This window comes from Mustela erminea, chromosome 4, assembly GCF_009829155.1.
Source record: "Mustela erminea isolate mMusErm1 chromosome 4, mMusErm1.Pri, whole genome shotgun sequence".
In the NCBI taxonomy this organism is placed as follows: Eukaryota; Metazoa; Chordata; class Mammalia; order Carnivora; family Mustelidae; genus Mustela; species Mustela erminea.
In genome coordinates, this window is record NC_045617.1 from 140,673,668 (window position 1) to 140,688,687 (window position 15,020).

A 15,020-nucleotide genomic window follows, 5' to 3' on the forward strand; every position below is an offset into this window, starting at 1 on the left:
GGAATCTCGAGGAAGGACTGAAAAGATTTAGACGAGCCTGGCTACCATCCTCTTCCCTCCAACTCCACAACCTTCAGAACAAGTCCTGCAAAAGAAAAAATGTATCGGCAAATATGGGCGCAATGGCCTTTCTGTGTCAGCCTTGAGGACATAGCCTTAAACATTGGAATAGACGTGATCCTTGCTTTCTTGGAACTTTCTGGTCTAGCTGGAAACTATAGACAGTAAAATTAGGGAGTTATTTAGGAAAATGAGTTCACTGGGGGTTACCCCTGTTGGGACACAGATCCACAGACCTACGCTGTTGGTGAAATTCGTTCTAGGAAGAATTCAGGCACCGGGTTAAGATTATTTATTTTTCCTTTCAAACTAGTGAATGATTTCTTAGAGGATTTCCCTGCTTCTTATGTCTTTCCAATCCTAGATGACACCAAATTAACCATTATCAAGGCTCAGCTCCAAATCGGTGAATAGTTCCCCGATGCCTGCCCCCGTGGGGATCAATCATTTTAGGTTATGATTGAAGGCCTCCACCAGCTAGAATCTATCCTTCCTCCTCTATCCGACGCCTGCAGCTGTCCCTCCCAGCTGAGGCCACTGCCTGTCCTTCAGACCTGTCCTGTCCTTTATCACTTCTTCACTTTTGTCCCTGCAGTTTCTTTCAGTGTGAGTGTCCTCCCCAGACCCTCCACTTGTATTGTTTTATTTCTGCTTGAAAGTTCAACTTCAGTTCCACCAGGATGAAGTCTCTGATCCCAGTACTAGAAGCAACCTCCCTCTTTTCCGCAGGACCACAGATCTTCCATCGTATTTCTCTTGGGACATTTTTTACAGTCTTCTTTACACTGTGGTTATTTGTGTACTCTCTTCTTCCTACTATATCATGAAATTAAGGGCAGGATTTGTGCCTTATTCACCTTTATATTCCATAATATGTTACACTCAAATGCAAAATATACTCAGCTAAAGCAAATGCTCTATTGGTATTTGTTGACGTTAATGTTAGGGAGAAAAAGATCATATCAGACAGGAACCTTGGATGTTTCCTATAAACCTTTACAAACTGGTTCTCACAGATGTATTACTTTTTATATAGTAATATATGTAGTTTCTTGGAACATCAATATTCTAAATACAAATATACTTCATTCATCCATTTGTTCATTTATTCATTACTCAGTATCAGATACCTACCAAACGCAAGGCACAGGCATGATAGGGAGGGTGCTGGCTCTTGGATATACACAGTGTACACATTCACATGTCAATGTTTTGTTTTGTTTCTAAAGATTTTATTTATTTATTTGATAGAGATCATAAGTAGGCAGAGAGAGGGGGAAGCAGGCTCCCTTCTGAGCAGAGAGCCTGATGTGGGGCTCCATCCCAGGACCCTGAAATCATGACCTGAGCCAAAGGCAGAGGCTTAACCCACTGAGCCACCCAGGCGCCCCATCACACATCAATGTTTATGCCATTTTGTTTCCCTTCTTTTCAGACAAAGGGAACCAAAGAGGCATCTCCCTGTAGACTAAAAGCAATGTGTAATAGCAATGACCTTTATGTAAGTTGTGACTATATGGTCAGAATAAGCCTTGTAAGGCTCAGAACCAAACTAAATGTGATTTTACCACTGACAGAAAATACTAGGTCTTTAGACATTCATCCTCTTATTTGTTTGAAAATTTTTGCTTTAAGAAGTATCAATTTCCACCCCCCTCCTTCTCTCCTCTGTAATTATTTTCCTGGCATTTATTCCATGAAGAGCTTCAAGTCCACTTTCTCAGACTGAAATAAATGATGAAAATTGAAAATCAATGTTTTCCTTCTACTCATGTTAACAAAAATGTGAGAGGCCTCTAATTTTATACTTATAACCAATCAATATATAAAGGGGATATGGCCACAAATAGACATAAAAGTAGAGTGCTTTGGGATAGGTTTGCTTTTAAATAATTGGGCATTTATTCTCTTTTAAAGATGCTGTATGTTAGATGCATTTTCTAAAATATGCTAGAAAATGTCTTGACAAGACCTGAATGCATCTGAGCCTGATGGCTAGCTAGTGCCGTCAGACGTCCACCTCCCTGTCCAGCCAGGACCCTTTTTGACGTATGGGGGTGTGGGGGCACACAGGCCCGTCTCTTGCTTCCTAAGTATCCGTCCTATCTCTGCAAAGTCTTGGCGGAACCAGCCTATTTGCGGCTCTTCGGCCCGGAGTCTCCCGGATCTTTCCAGACTTCTTCGCGAGGCTGCCTGACGCGGTGAATCCATTTCTTCCATAGCCGGGCGCTTGGCAGGCTCTCTCCCCCTTCCCCTGCCTTCCCCGCGTCCCTCTCTCGTCTCCCACGGCCCATCTGCCCCTCCTTCCCTCCAGCCCCCTCTCCTCCCGGCTCGCCTTTATTTCCACCCCGCACCCGCGGGGCTCTGCCCTCCCTCGCGCTCCCCCGCGCTCGTCTGTATTTGGAGCTCCCGGAAGCCGCCGGCGACTCTCCCCGGGAGCGGCGTGACTGACACCGGCTCCGACTCCGGGGGGGAGGAGGGCGCGAGTGGCCGGGCTCGGATTTGCGGCGCCGGGGACGGGACCCCGGGACACCCGGCAGGTAACCGGGAGCTGCGGGCCGGCGCGGGCGGGGAGGGCCGGGGGCAGGTGCGGGGGGCGCCCCGCGGCCGGCCGCTCGGAAGTTGCGCCCCCGGGCTGGGGTGGGGAGGGGGCCGGGACGCGGCGGCGGCGCGCGGGCGGGGAGGCGGCGCGGGAGCCTTCGGGGCCCGGGGGCCGGGGGGCGGGGCGGGGGCGGCCGCCCCATCTGGGTCAGCGCCGTGGCGCCCTGCCCCCGCCCTGTCCCCGCTGCGGGCGCCCCGGGGCGGGCGCGGGGAGGCGGGGTGCGCGCGGGAGCCGGCCGGGGCCTACCCGCCCCGCGCTGCCGCCCCAGGCCCGCCTGAACTTTGGGGGTCCTCGCCCGCTGGGCTGCGAGCCGCACGGGGGGGTGGGGCGTGGGGGGAGATGGGGGAGACTGTGACCGGGCTGGATCCGACCCCGGCACCGCGACTGGAAAGTGCTGGAAAGAAAAGGACCTGGCTAGTCTGCAGAACCTGTCTAGAGGCAATGAGTCACTTTGAAAAAATGCAAAGGCAACTGAGGCATTGAGGGGACAGCCCGGAATAGGGCCTCTCCCCAGCTGGGTCCCTGACCGCTTTGGGTCGAAGGCTGCCCGGCAAGCAGCGCTTTCAGGGCTAATGATTGCATATGCAGATGGCCTTTCCTTTATTCTCCTCGGAGTGCTGTCCGGCATCACAAACAGGCTGCAACTTTTAGCTGTATTTGAACTGATGCATTCTGTAGAGTAGATATGGGTGACAGCATTTAGGACATGGAGCTAGGATTGGGTCCAAACTGCCACATCGGAGCTTGAACGTTTAGCGAAACATCAAGAACCTTTGGTTCTGTTGAGTCTTGGCAATGCAGAAGCCTATGGGACTCAGGCACCATGGTTTACCAGAATTGTTGGCAGGTACTATTTCTTTACTGCCTATGTAGGTTTCTTTTAATTTAAGGAACGTGCCTTAGAATTCTTGGTAAAATACCTGAGCTCACTTAATGTAAGATTAAGGAAATTGTTCTTAAGTTACTAAAGTCTAACTAGGCTATAAGCCTTTTGAGGGCAGGGGTGGGGTTTTTGGAACTTCTTTCAGGTGGGAACAGTATTTGACTCACAGCCTGTCCTGAGCAGGGAGTCAAAGTTTTTCAAAGTAATTGACTCAATAGCTTGAGTGTGGCTGAATCACGACTTGTTGAAGATAAAGTGTATTTTGGAAAGAAAAGCTATTCCGTGAATTCCCATATGTAAAAATCCTTAATAGAATTAGAATCAAGGTATCATATTTATTCAAGAGAAAAAGACATTGAGAAGTCAGGTGGGTGACCATCGAAGTGGCCATGACTTGCAGAAAAGAGGTTTTTGGTGCTTGTTGTTGACGTGGTGAAAATTGTATGAACTTCAAATTTCAGAGTCCATAAGTTTCAGCCGCACCATTCCTTTGTGTATTGTCTACGGCTGCCTTTTTTCACTGCAACAGTAGAGTTAAGTAGCTTCTGAAGAGATCACATGGACAGCAAAACCTCCATATTTACACTCTAGCCCTTGGCTCAAAAAATTTGCCAATGAATTTGAAGTTCATATAAATTTCTCCAGGAAAGAAAGTCTTTTTTTTTTTTTTTCAGGCATTTAAACATGTAAAAATAATTCTTAGCTTGAGAAAGGAAGGGGAGACATAAAGACAGGAGGAAATTGAGGCAGGTTCATTCTGTTGGTAGGACTTTGCTACTTCCACGAGCCTAGTGATAGTTTGAGGAAGAGCTTTTGAAGGGATTCATGGGCCAGATTATTTGAGTGCCTGAGTCATACCCAAGAGTTTTTACATACCTTCAAAAGTAGCATTAACTGATTTGGGTATTAGAGTGTTTCATTTTGTCTTGAATATTTTCTAACAGACATCTTTGTATGTGAAGTTCTGTTTTTTTATTAGTTACATAATATTTTATACATAAAAATAACAGGCTAAGCATATATAAGCTATAACCATTGTGTTCAAATGGCCACCATTACCTCATTAAAAACTAGGGTTTAAGAGCTAGATAATTGTGAAAAGATAACCTACAGAGTAGGAGAAAATATTTTAGAATTATGAATCTGATAAAGGGCTTGTATCCAAAATATGTAGCGAGCTCTTACAGTTCAGTAATGAAAAGATAAATAACCGATAAAAAATTGTCAAAGGATCTGGATAGACATTTCTCCAAAGAAGATAAACAGCCAGTAAGTAAGGAAAAGATGCTCAACATTATTACTCATCAGAGAAGTACAAACCAAATCATACTGAGATACCATTTCATACCCAGTAGGATGGCTAGAATAAAAAAATCAGCTGGTAAGTGTGGGTGAGGATGTGGAGGAACTGGAACTCTTTTACTCATTGATGGTGGAATGTCAAATGGTGCAGCTGCTTTGGAAAACAGTTTGGCAGTTCCTCGAAAGTTCAGCTGAATTACCATATGATAGAGCAATTTCACTTCGCGGTATATACATCCAAGAGAAATGAAAGTCTATATGTGCACAAAATCCTATACACAAATATTTATGCCAGCACCATTCATAATAACTAAAAGCTAAAAATGTCCATCGACTGATGAATGAATGTATACGATGTGGTCTACCCACGGAGTGGGATAGTAGTTAGCCATAGAAGGAAGTGAGGGGTGCCTGGATGGCTCCGTGGGTTAAGCCTCTGCCTTCGGCTCAGGCCATGATTGGGATCGAGCCCCACATCAGGCTCTCTGCTCGGCGGGGAGTCTGCTTCCTCCCTCTCTCTCTCTGCCTGCCTCTCTGCCTACTTGTGATCTCTGTCTGTCAAATAAATAAATAAATCTTTAAAAAAAATATTCTAAGTGAAAGAAGCGAGTCACAAAAGACCACAGTTTGTTTAACTCTGTTCCTATGAAAACGTCCAGAACAGGGCAATCTATGGAGAGAGGAAGTAAATTAGTGGTGGTGATAGTTACAGGCTACAGGGTTTTCCTTTGAGCTGATGAAAATGTTCTAAGATTGACTGTGGTGATGATTACACATATCAATGAACTGTACACTTCAAATGGGTGAATTGTCTCCTATGTGTTACATCTCAGTAAAGCTGTTAAAGAGAACAAACAGAAAGTAGGCAAAACAAAAACGTTCTATATTGTCACCTGTCCTGTTGCGTCTTCGTGCTCCTCTCCTGTGCCATTCCCCAGGTCCCTCCAACCCTGAATTTTGTGTCAATTAATCCCTAGTTTTATTGTAAAACTGCTTTATGACATATGTATGTATTCCTGAACAATGGGCTGTTTAGGTTTTCTTGGTGTTTGACTTATGAAAGGGGTGTATATATTCTCACTTAGAAAAAAATTCAACCTTAAGCTTTTAAGAATTGTCCGTATTGCTGCAGGTAGCTACGTAGCCCTTGTTGGCAAACATTCCACAAGTCATTTATCCATTCTCTTACTGGCGAGCATTTGGGATAGTTCCCATGTTTTGCAAAGTGCATTGCTATGAAGACTTTTTCTCTGTGTCTTGGCACAGATGTGCAGGAGCTCTTCTGTGTGAATGTGGCTATATCATATATTTTAATGACAAAAAGAAGAGAAGAAGTTGATTCTTCTTCTGACTTGTACATTAATGGTATGTCTCCATCTTCCTCATTTCCCCAAACGAAGTGAAAAGAACTGGGATCCTATTTTCTTGTTCCATTTAGATTCTAATAGCAATATCTATTATGTGATATCCCAAGAAGTGTGGAAAAGCGTGGGTCTGAAACTGTACAGCTAATTTCACAGCAGGACCCCATACCCCACGAGCATCTTCATTCCCTTTTATCACTTGGATTTAGGATGGGACAGAGAGCAATTTTATTAAGTCAGAGGGACAAGACTTTCAGCAAGGTCCTAAGTGGTTTCTAAACCTTACTAACATTTTCCTTGTATGTGTATCCCTGCTGGGCAGGCCAGTATTTCTGACATGACTTAGTTTGGTTATTCTAGTAACAAGGAGCCAATTGGAAACCTGGCATGTTAGCCCTGGGCACTTTTGAAGCCTGCCCTGACTCGGGCTGTGAGCTTTTGGATTTCATCCTGGCTATTTCTACTTTTACTTAGAAAGAGAAGAAGCAGGTCAGAGCAGGCCATTATAAGGGATTTTTCTAGGGTTTTCTTTTCTTGTTTTAATTATGGTAAAGTAAACAACTTAAAATGTACTGTTTGTATCATTTTTAAGTGTACAATTCAGCAGTATTGAGTACATTCACAAAGTTGCGTGACTGTCACCACCGTCCGTCTCCAGAACTTCTTAATCACCTCAGACTGAAATTCTGCTCCCATCAAATGATAACCCCCATTCCTCCCTTTCCAGCCCCTAGTAACCACCATTCCACTTTCTGTCTCTAGGGATTTGCCTGTTCTCAGTGCCTCATGTCCGTGAAATCACGCAATATTTATCTTTTCACATGAGCTTTTATATCAGGGGAATTTCATGTTGTTTTGTTTTTCCTAAGTAGACCCTTTTCTCACTTATGGAAAACATCTTCTTCTACTGAGCAGTTATGTAAAGAGGCCAGTTTCCTTTTCAGGATACAGCCTTGTGGGGGTATAGCCCAGGGGTAGAGCATTTGACTGCAGGATACAGCCTTGTGTAGGAATTGACATAGCAAGTGTTCTAAAACCAGAGGAAGAACTTCTGATTATTATGGATTAGTAATAATAATTTCACCTGACCCGTCTCATCAGTTAGACATCTAATCATCCTAGCTTCTCATTGACCACTTAACCAAGTGAAGGAGGTTCAGTAGTCCCAAGATAGAAACTCACATCTATCTAATGAGAGGATAAATTAGGTAACTTGAAGTTCCCATAGTCCCCAGCTTCTCAGAATTTGAAGGCCATTCTACAATATACGAGTCTGATCCAAAATCACTCGAGTTTTGATAGGGTATTAAGGAGCAGGAGAGGGGCACCTGGGTGGTTCAGTTGGCTAAGTGTCATGATCTCAGGGCCCCCAGATCAAGTCCCACGTTGGGTTCGCTGCTCAGCAGGGAGTTTGTGTCTCCCTCTGCCCCTCCCCCCTTCTCGTGTTCTCTCTCTCTCGAATAAATAAATAAAATCTTAAAAAAAAAAAAAAAGAGAGAGGAACAGGAGAGTTCTGGGAGTCTGGAGATTGAAGCTAGGTGATCTCCATGTAGTTTTAAAAAGGCAGGTGGTCCCTGGAGAAGCTAGATGCTGGAGACGGCTGAGACAAACGTATAGCACATAGATGAGCACAAGGAGGGACAGAGTGAGAGGGAGAGAGAAACTGTAGCAGACTCCGTGCTCAACCTGGAGCCTGACGTGGGGCTCAGTTTCATGACCCTGAGGTCATGACCTGGGCCAAAACCAAGAGTCAGAAGCTTAACCTGACTGTGCGACCCAGGTGTTCAGAGTCTCTGGATTTTGTTTTTTTAAAGATTTTATTTACTTACCTGACAGAGAGATCACAAGTAGGCAGAGAGGCAGTCAGAGAGAGAGGGGGAAGCAGGCTCCCTGCTGAGCAGAGAGCCCGATGCGGGGCTCCATCCCAGGACCCTGGGATCATGACCTGAGCCGAAGGCTGAGGCTTTAACCCCCTGAGCCACCCAGGCACCTCAGAGTCTCTGGATTTTTATGAGATAAATTGAGTATTTTAAAACAATAAGAAGCAGTCATAATGGACCACGGTAAGACAACTAGCGGATTGAATTTTTCCAGAATCAGGTGCAATAGGCTTTGTAGTGGCGAGAGCATATTTCTGTCTGATTACAGTCTGATGTGTCGCGGAGGCTGTCCATTCTGTGTATCCTCAGTTTAGAAGCCCGGAGCGTGTAGGTAGGGGGCTGGTGAGATAGGAGGGTGGTCTTTTCATCTACTGAACACTGTCTGGGGCCTGTGCTCACTCCCGTCCAGCGTCAGGTGGCGAGTAGGTTGCTGGAAGAAGACTCCGTCCAGTTGGTAGCTTGGCTTTCGGCTGACCACACACAGTTTCTTCTAGTATCATCTTCTAGCATGCTGGAAGCTGTGGCTGGAGATCGTCAGGGGTCCCATGCAGGTTCACAAGTGTTGAGCCAAAATCCTTAAAGTTGTGATTCGGATTCCCCGTTCATTTCCATTTCGCTTCTTTGTCTCTCGGTGCTCTCGCGGTACGCTCCCCTGTTCAAAGTTCCCTCTGTGGACGGCCCTCCGGCCCCGCGTCTTCTGTCCTACTTCAGAAGAGTCTCTCCCTTCGTCCTTCCCTCAGTGTCTCGTCTGCGTGGAAGGTGGACGATTATCTAATGAAAGTTCTCCAGCCCCTGACAACTTGGAGAAAGAGGTTTTCTCATGCCCATGAGTCTAGGTGGGGCTGGCATTAGGGGTGGGGCCCAGTATTGAGCTTCTTTAGGCCAAAAGTCTTCAAACTGTGTACATGAACTGTATTCAGAGACTTTCCCCGAGGTACCTGCACACAAGTGTTTTGAGAAAGTGAATTTTCAAGTCCTCCTCTTCCCTGTGTCCTTTTTCCAGAGGAGTCTTCTTGAGAGCCGGCCTGCCCCAGAGATGAGCTTCTGTCTCCTGCCTTCTTTTCCATAAGCACCTTTCTCTCATTCTGCCTAAGAAAATCCTGTATCTCTAATCCATCTTCCTAATTCATTTGACTAAGAAGTCCTGTTTCTAACCTATTTTTTACTAAACTCCACTATCCAAGGATGTCATTTAGGGAGTGGGGAAGGAAGAAAAGGGGGACATTTCAGAATATCAGCCTTAGGGGAGTGAAAGTGAATGATTCCAACGCCCAGACATCTCAAATTATGTGTTTTCTAAATCTCTGGAGGGTCTGTGCTATGCTGAGTGCTGTGAAACGTGTAAGCCTGATGATTCACAGACCCGTACCCCTGGGGCAAATAATACAGTGTATGTTAATGAAAATAATTAAAACAAACAAACAAAAACCAAACACACACACACACACACACATATTGAAGATCGATCTAATCAAATTGTAAACCGATATTAAAGGACAAATTTAGAAAGGGATGAAATCAGGACTCTCATACAAATGAAAAATGAACTTTTTTGAAAGATTTTATTTATTTGAGAGAGAGAGAGTATGCACAAGGAAGGGGTGGGGTGGCAGAAGGAGAGGGAGAAGCAGACTCCCTGCTGAGTGGGGAGCCCATGTGCAAGGGGCTGGATCCCAGGACCCTGGGATCATGACCTGAGCCAAGGCAGACACTTAACTGACTGAGCCACCCAGGAGCCCCAAAATGAACATTTTTAAACATACTAAAAAATGAGAGAGCTGGAAAGGTCTGTAGTCAGTTCAAAGGAGATCATTTACGGGAACGTTGAAATGAATTTGCTTAATTGGTGTTAAACCGGCTTCTTCCGCGGTGGGAGAAGGAAGTCAGTCCAACCTTCACAAGGCAAAACTCTTTATGTGCTTATAGACAACAATCACCTGCTTTCCCATCAGTTTTCTACAAGTTAACTGCTATGTCTGCAGAGTTGTAACTGGCCCTCGTCCAAGACAGTGACGGGCTGAGAAAAGGCAGAGGGATGAGTGGGGAGGAAGCTCACTCATCAGTCCTCCTGGCTTCTCCGTACACTGGTGACTCAAATAATTTTTGATATTTCTTCACCGTGTGATGTTAGTACACTCAGGAGTTCAAAGAACGGAGTGACATTTCTATGACAAAATGTCACCCCTTCCCATCTTCTCATTTATGTGAACATAGTTTCCCAGCATTTACTTTGATAAAAACAAAAATTGAGAAATTGATGTTCAACCTTGACTCATTCTGGTAATAAATTTATTCATCCACAGATGCATGAAAAAAAAAAACCACTGAAAAATGAAAGTGCTCGAGAGAGAGGGTTTTCCAATAAAAATTACTTTTTACGTACATTTAGTAATTATTTGTCACCATTTGTAATATGTGTGTTGTCTAGATAAGTGGCATTCAGAGTTCTGATGGTAGCAATCAGAAGAGCTTTTTTCTTTTGCCATTGAATTTAAAGATTTTACTTATTTGACAGAGAGAGAGATCACAAGTAGGCAGAGCAGCAGGCAGAGAGATAGGGGGAAGCAGGCTCCCTGCAGAGCCCTATGTGGGGCTTGATCCCAGGACCCTGAGATCATGACCTGAGCTGAAGGCAGAGGTTTAACCCACTGAACCACCCAGGTACCCCTTGACTTTGAATTTAAATTGAAGTTTATAAACATAGTTTTGCTGCAGAAAAGTATGATAGAATAATGAATAAAAGACATTAAGGCATAAAATAAATAATACTGGGATACATTTCTACAGGGCAAGAAGAATGGAAATAAAAGTTTGAGGAGAAAATGTAATTATGCAAAATTTGTGATTGTCAAAAAGCAGCCTGTTCCAGTATTTTTTTTTTTTTTGCAGTGAGTGTGAATTTCAGTGGCTGAGAATGAGAAATAATTTTATTTTTATGCATCAGTGGTAACAATGCTAACCGTTACATTCTTTGCAGCCATTCACATTTTGGTGACATTTTTTACATGTCAATCTAGAAATGGGCAGGAGGGTTTTACAAAATTGCTTTCTGGATATTTACTAGTGAAAATTTGAAAATCCCTTTTATAACCTATCCTTCCTCTGTTTTCAGACCAAAAATCAAGGGGTCAGTAATACGGCAAACCTTTCTGCACGTTCAGTGTTGGTAAAGGAAACAATTTGCTGACTGCCAGAGTTCTAGGGACTCCTGGTTCTGCTAGATTCAGGGAAGACATTTCAGAGTGAAAGGTCTTGATGCTTGTGACACCTCTCAAAAGGGAATGATGGATAGCCCATCAGGTTTTATTTCTTTTTAAACAGTTACGTCTTCACTTTACTGGTCTTTCTTGATCTCCCCTTTGGAGGCCCTCAGTGTCAATGATGTGTGTGCGTGCCTGTGTTTAATAACCAGACAGATCGTATTGTTTGGATCTGTCAACGTGTGGCTTTCACCAAGTTTGGGAAATGTTTGCTCATTATTTCTTTGGGTATATTTCTCATCTCAATCTCTTTGTCCTCGCCTGGGATCCCAAGGACACCATATTTAATTATAATATTTTATATATATATATAATATATAGGATATATAAAATATCCTATATATATATATATATATAGTGAGATTATTTAATATCACCCCCACAGACCTCTGAAGCTCTGTTCATTTTTTCCTTCAGTTCCTTTTCTGTCTCTTCTTAGATCAAATATCGCTACCACCAAGTACACAGTGACTTCCCAGGGCAGTTGCCATCCTGCTGTTGGGTTCATCCATGCATTGTTTTGCATTGTATTTTTCAGCTCTAAAATACTCACTTATTACTTTTTTATAGGTTCTGTGCCTCTGCTGAGAATGTCTGTCGTTCCATTCATTTTAAGGGTGTTTGCCTTTATCTCCCAGAGCACAGTTAAAACAGGTCCTAGAAATCTATCTGGTGGGGCGCCTGGGTGGCTCAGTGGGTTAAAGCCTCTGCCTTCAGCTCAGGTCATGATCTCAGGGTCCTGGGATGGAGCCCCACATTGGGCTCTCTGCTCGGCGGGGAGCCTGCTTCTCCTCTCCCCTCTCTCTGCCTGCCTCGCTGCCTACTTGTGATCTCTCTGTCAAATAAATAAATAAAATATTGTTTAAAACCCCCCACAAACCATTAAAGAAAAAAAAAAGGAAATCTATCTGGTAATTCCAACATCTGTGTCACTGGTTGGGGGGGGGGGTTGCCATCAATGGACTGTCTTTTCTCTTGAGAATCGATCACATTTTCCCAGTCCCTTGCATGCCAAATATTTTTGGGTTGGACTCTGGGCATTTGGGGCATTGCATTGTGAGACTCTGAGTCATTTTGAAATGCATATCTATATATTTTGTTTGTTTGTTTGTTTGTTTGTGGGTTTGTTTTCTTTTGTTCACCAGGCAGTCAGCCCAGTTCTAGCCTGCGTTCTGTGAGCAATGGTTCCGATGCCAGCGCGGTTTTGCTGTGCTGCTTTGGGTCGCATGGAAGTGCTCTTCAGGGTTTAGCCCAGGCTTGAGCAGTGGACTCTCCCACAGCTCAGATCTCAAAGCCTCCGGATCCGTCCCACACGTGCGCAGCTCCGAGCGAGACTGGGGCTTGTGCTGCCTCTTGCACAGAAGAAAGGGATCTCCTTCTCTGGCTCTGTCTTCTCCGGGATTCCTCTCACTGGGTCCTGCCCCTAAGAGACCTTACCCCGACCTGGGCTTCTAGCCAGAAAGACTGGGTTTCTCTGGTAGTTTTAGCTGCTCACACTGCTGTGGTCTAGTCCCCTAAGACCAGGGCCATCCTCACGGTTCAGCAGTGAGAAAAAAGGAGGGGGAAACCGCTCATAGAGATTCTCCCTGTATCCTGGACCACAGGGACCTCTTTCCCCTGCTCCCCACGTAGCAACTCGGGAGAAGCTTTCAGGTGCTTATTTTGCTGCTGGTCTGAGGAGCAGCTCTATGCCCACAGCCACACTTGGGAGAGGAAAATAGACCCCCCCGTCCCCCCACAACCCCCTGGACTTTCTGTTCATTTTTCCATTACAGAGACTCCTTTCCAGCTCTTCTGGCCAAAAAGAGGAGGGTTCTTTCAGAGATTTGGTTGCCTGAACCCCCTGCATAGTTCCAACTTTGGGTCAACCCTGGGGAGAAAAGAGGAAAACAAGAAACAAAAAACACCCAGGAACACATTCCCAATTAAGTCTCCTTTTCACGTTTTGATTACTTTCCTCAGTTCACCCAACTGTCATTTGTCTTTCTGAGTCTGGAAGTTGCTTCTTGAGTTTTGAACACCATCTAGAGAGAGGCTGGAGTGGGTGATTCCCTCTTGACCCACACTGGTAGCTCCCTCCTCCTTTTGATGCTTTCCTGTGGCCCCTTTCCCCGTGACCCCACACCCCACCGTTCTCTTTGTATCCCCTTTACTTTGGGCTTCCTAGTCCAAGGTGGGGGGTAAGAACCTGCAATCTTTTGGTGGTCCCCTGCTCTATTTGAAAACACCAATTTTGTTACAAGTAATAAATCAAAGTCAACAATGGAAGTAGACCTGGGGCTGGAGACTCATGAAGAAGTGGAAGGGGCCTGGGGCCAAATCCATCACTGGGCTGTTCCAAGTCAAACCATCATGTTCACATTTGTTACAAATGTCCACGCACAAAACGCACCAAACTGGCCCTTTTCTTGAGAACTGGTCCTTGGGGGTTTTCCTTTTAAGAGAGCTGCCGTATCTGCTCTTCGACCAAATATAAATCTCCCAGTGAAGGCTAGAAAGTTTTGAGATCAGAAAGAGTTTCAGCAAACCTTCTTGCCTTCGTTATTCCTGAGAGACAAGGTATTCTTAACACCGAAACGACGGGGTTTCAGGAGTGAGGGATTTTTTGTCAGGTGGTGAGAAATAACTGACCATATAAGATGCGAGCCCCTTTTCTGCTTCCTGTCACTAGTGTCCCCGCCGTTGAGATGCGCTATGGCCTCCCCTTAGAACTGTGGTGCGCAAATGTCCTTGGTCGCCGTGTTTGGGGGATCGGAGATGCGCTGACCTGTGCAATCATGAACACATCCCTGTGAGGGGTGCTGGGGCACGTTCAGAGATAAATTATAACAGTGACACTCAGGCATCATTTTCTAGTTCTCAAAGCTCCCCTTCATCATCTCCTCCGAGCTCTCCAAAACTCCCGTGGCAGTTGTTATTATTAGGTAAGGTAAAGCTTGTATAATTCCATCCCAGAAGCCCCTCTGGGCTTTCCCTTTCCCTACTGTTAGCCCTGTAGGCACTTGGAACTCGGTGTCTAAAACTGAGGTCCTCCCCTTAGCTGGCCACCTGCAAGCCTTCTCTGGGTTAGCGCCTGCACCACCGGACCCGGAGGGAAGGCAGCCAAGACATCCTGCCTTCTCTCTTCCCCTCCCCGCCCTGCTGATCCGCGTGGCCCTGTCTCAGATCTCCGGCACCCCAGACCTGGTCTGACCTTCTCCAGTCCGCTGCCACCTTGTAGTGAATTCCCACGTCTCCCCTCAGCCGCATCCGCTGCTCTGGCCAGCTCCCGTCCATCCTGGGTTTTCCCCTGTGCTCTTTTCCCCTGTGCTCTTCCCTTCTGGCCCAGAGTGAGTGCTCCGGAGATGTTTTCTAGCTGTAAGACCTCAGTGCCTTGGCACGTGCATCAGCCCAGAGATGCTTTTACCCTCACTTACCTCTCTTCTTCCGAACTATGCGTTGAGAAGGCAGTAATGCCTCCTCATCCTCTGAGATTCAGCTTAGCACCTAACTGAACGTTAAGAGCTTCCTGACTTCCCGGGGCTCACGTGAGTACCCGCCCTTCTCTACCCCAACCCCGTGCACATATGCTCCCGCAGCATTCCTCTGCGCTTCTATTACAGGATTTTTCAACGTGTGGCTCCTTTTACTCTGAAGTGTGCTTCTGAGAAATGCAGATCGCTGGGAGTA

At 45.5% G+C, this 15,020-nt stretch overlaps 1 protein-coding gene across 1 annotated transcript in view; it reads left to right on the top strand.

The window, feature by feature from the left end:
* Positions 1 to 2,199: 2,199 nt before the first annotated feature.
* CAP2 (cyclase associated actin cytoskeleton regulatory protein 2) overlaps positions 2,200 to 15,020 on the top strand; it is a 138,468-nt gene continuing 125,647 nt past the window's right edge. Inside the window, exon 1 of the mRNA XM_032341181.1 lies at positions 2,200 to 2,600. The gene's annotated coding sequence lies outside the window, so the exon portion shown is untranslated. The remainder of the gene's footprint in view (positions 2,601 to 15,020) is intronic.